This window comes from Gossypium raimondii, chromosome 3, assembly GCF_025698545.1.
Source record: "Gossypium raimondii isolate GPD5lz chromosome 3, ASM2569854v1, whole genome shotgun sequence".
NCBI lineage: Eukaryota > Viridiplantae > Streptophyta > Magnoliopsida > Malvales > Malvaceae > Gossypium > Gossypium raimondii.
In genome coordinates this window covers 32,802,558-32,806,977 of record NC_068567.1, presented here as the reverse complement: position 1 = coordinate 32,806,977, position 4,420 = coordinate 32,802,558, and positions in this window count along the sequence as shown.

Sequence of the window (4,420 nt, the reverse complement as noted above, 5' to 3'; positions counted from 1 at the left end):
TATGCGATTTGTGCAAGTATACACGTCAAACCAAGTAATAAAGTGATGAGTGACTCTCGTTCCCATAAGGATCGAATTAAGGCACAAAAGTGGTCAAGTTTTTATAATAAAAATGCAATTAATGCTATGATAAAGCTATGGTAAGCATGCAGTGGCAATTAAAGGAATGGTGATGTATGCAATATGTGGAATTAATGAAGACTTGGAAATGCTATGGCAAAATGAGACTAGAAATGTAATGGTAATTATGAGAATTACTACGCGAATATCATGTAAATGAAAAAAAGTTAATAACTAAAAATGATATGGTAAAGATACAATGACAAAGAATAAATGATATATGATGTTGATTCAAAAGGTCCGGATTACTAAGAATCTACCCTTACTGTCAATAATGCCTCGAAAAAATTATACTAAGTTTACTAATTAAAAGAGTTTTAAAATGGTCTACTTCTTTGGAGAGCAAAAACCTCAAGTTACCTTGCCTGTGTCTATAGGCCTTAATACAGTCCCATGTATTGTTTTCCTTCTGTATGAACACTGCTCTATGTCTAGAGTCTGACAAATATTGGTCGAATACTTGCTTATATCATTCAATATTAATCCAACTAATCCAACCTTTTCAGAATTAGATTTAGTTTATGGGCATGCTGAACATTCATTTATGTCTAGAGATTGCATGCATACAACTTAGAAATAAAGCAATTGAATGAAACAGTAAATTGATTTAGATATATGCTTCAACCATTAAAGAAAATTAAAGTTTCATCATGCAATCCCATCCCTATGTGATTTAGCTTATGGGTTGGCACATAATATTGAAAACCAAAATAATATCCAACACCATTTTCATCATTCAATTCAAGGAAGAAAAAAGTAAGAAATAAGGAAGACTTCGGAAGGACAACTTTCTCATGTCTAGTTCACACTCCAGCAACACAGTGACCTATGATGGCTGAAATGGATTGCTTTCATCGTCCTCTTTCTATTTCTACTCAGTCGCTACCCTCTATCTTTTCCTAAGGATCTCTTCCCCTTGTTCACCATTTAAGGTTTCCTCTTTTGGCTTTTTATAGCTTTTTCCCTAGGGTAAATCCAACAACCCATGTTTATCTTCTCCTCTTTTTAAATTCTTTTTTCAACAACCCAAGATTATCTTCTCCTTTTTTTAAAATTCTTTTTTTCTAGGATAAAAACCAAAAGCCCAAGATTATTTTCTCCTTTTTTTTAGGCAGATTTTTTTGGTACAAGAACAGTTGGGCTAAAACTGGTATGCATTAGATGTTGACTTAATCTACCCAACATTGCCATGACATTGATGCTGACAAAATGTCTAAACTTTTGCCTTGACAAACCTTTACTCCTTTATTTATCCTTCCTCAACCTGCACCTGCCAAACCACCAAACACAGCCCTACCAAAAGCAAGTAAAAGTAGCAAATAATAATATTTAAGCACCATCCAAGCTTCTTATGCAATGTTCGAAAAATGCTAAAATAATATCCTAAAATGCAATTAAGTTCAATTAAGTATACACAATTAACCTAGTCTAAAGCATGAACTATAACTCTTTTCAAGAGTTATCAATTGCTTTTTTGGGTTGCTAGGATTGAACTATCTTTCTGTGACACCACACACCGGTCTCAACCGCTGAATCCAAGTGTGTGAAATCAAATTTGTTGTCAGAGCAACTTGAACTAATTTCCATTGACATTATGAACATTAAACATTAACAATTCATCAAGGAGAATTAATAAGTTCATTACAATTCAAGTTTACTAAACATCCAAAATAGAATTCGATCAAAATGCACAACCTGATTCGACTCGGTTGCTGGATCCGAGTACGGAATGCTACATTTGTTACTGGAGTAACTACAGTCAATCAATCAATCTACAAGCATTTATAGATGTAATCGAGCTTATGAAATCCCTTTGTTGACCCAAGCAAGAAATAGGACCAAATTGTAAAGTTTAAAAATTTTAAGGTCAACGTGGAAAAATTATTTACTCCACATCGTGACATACCAAAATAGTTTGTCACGTTGTGACTGACTGTCGACTAACGTTGCGACGAGGATGGTTGTTCATCATGACGTGGACTCTGTTTTTGGTAAAAATGAACCATTTGGTACCTATTTCAATGCTTCCGAACCAACTTGTAACATATTCACCTAATGTCAAACACATCTAATCCAAAATATGCATTAAACCATGCCAATCAAGTTTACGCACTCAATTCAATGTTTCCAAACCAAATTGTAACATAGTCACCTAATGTCAAACTCATCTGATTCAAATCATGCATTAAACCATACCAATCAAATTTACGCACTCAATTCAACTTCTTAACAAGATGTTCTCAACATTAATACCAATTAAACTTATGAATTTCAATACCATTTAAGCAGATTAACTTAATTCATTCAAATGCCTAACCTTACCTATGCCAACTTTATCAACACTTGTCATTTCACTTGTGATACATACATGAATAATCACCAACACTTTCATGCCATCAACCATGAACTCAAATAACCATTTATCAACAAATGCATCACAAACATCACTAGTTACTAATTCTTATCAAGGCTTTCAACATTAAGTTGTATACCAAACATTTATATACATCAAAATAACTCAAGACACCTACATGTCACAACTTAAGACTCAAATAATCGAGATACTACCAATTCGGTGATAGGATAGTGTGAGCTTTGGAATGATCTGGTTTAACGTGTTCTGCAAGATGATTTAAGGGAAAGGGAAATCAACTGGGTAAGCATATGAAATCCTTAGTAAGCTCATAGATATTAAACAAAAAATCTTACCTTATCATACAATTAAATACAAAAAGCTACCACAAGATGCATACTTTAGCTAACATGGCAAAACACAAATATAATGATAATCTTGACCATATATCAATCCAATCCATCTTAAAATTGACATTTCAATAATTTAATCATGCTCAAATAAAAATTTATCATTTGAACCTAAAACTTAAATAATTTCATTTCAATTTTCCGTTTTACATTAGCCACTTAGCCTGAAGAACTCTAGTAAATGAACTTGGATACACATATATCTCTGATACACAATTTGCTCGTCTAAGCTAAGTATACTCATGTTAGATTACCACTCCAAGCTAAACGTTTATAACGCCATGTGTTTTTGCTTGTCCAAGTTAAAAATATACATTTCAGGTTAGCCGTTTGGGATAAACCTTTAAAATAACATTAGGTTACCAGTCTAGGCTAAACTTATGTCACATGTATCTTCGATTTTGCAACAAATACAGGATTTTAGTAACATTTTTCATCAATTCATACATGTGTGCACAAGACCCTATTGACATGTCAATCATATCCTAACCTTTACTAAGTTTAATGATCGCCTCGCCTTGCCCCGCTCGTGCGTGTACTATGACCCAAAAAATCAACATTAATACAACAATTAAATTAGAATAACTACGTGTAGTGTCTGCAAGTGTGACAGGTCAGCTGTAATATGATTTGTAAAATAGGGTACAAGAGTACATTGAGGATCGAACCCACAAGAGTCAGTGATTAAGTGAATTCTAGCTACAAACATGCAAATAAAAAGTCTAAACAACTACTCGTTATATAACATAGCACAGTAGACCATGAATTTGAGTTTAATTAAACTAATTAGCTAACAAATAAAAAAAGGACTAAACTATAAAGCATGCAATGTAACACGCCAAATTCGATCTTTTGGAAGGATCCAAGTAAGACGAGTCACCACTTAGAAATCATCCATTTTTAAAACTATTTTTGGTGTAAACTTTGTAAAACTGCATAATTTGAATTAAACCCTTAATGAAATACTGAAATAAAGTGTAAATCAAATGGTGTATATACTTCAATAGGATAATTTCATCATTTAGAATATAACACTATGAAACTTTCCATAGATTTAAATGAAATTTCATTAAAACAATTTTTATTGAATATAAGTTTCAAATACAAATCATTCTCAAAATACATCTAGACATCACCCCCATAAGTAATACATAGTACAAATAAATAGATGTGATGTGATCTCATAATTGATTTAGGATTACTAGTCACTTGATTGCCCGGCCATTTCCAAACAGGTACTTGTTGCTACAGAAATAAAAATAAGAATCTTGAAAACAAAGGCTTGTACGAGAAAAGAACCAACGTTAAATAACGCGACCCATTTTCTATACGAAAAACAATTGAAACAAGAATTATAATCTAACAAACCTCGACCCGTTGTTTATAAAAAAAATAAAACCAAAGGTCTAAGAAATGAAGAAGAATGCCACAAAGGAAAGATCCTTGTTAAGTTTAGTTTTTTGTGTTCTAAGGAACTCAAGAGAAAAATTCTCACAAAATGCAAATTCATTCATCATAGTCTAACCAAAACAATGTC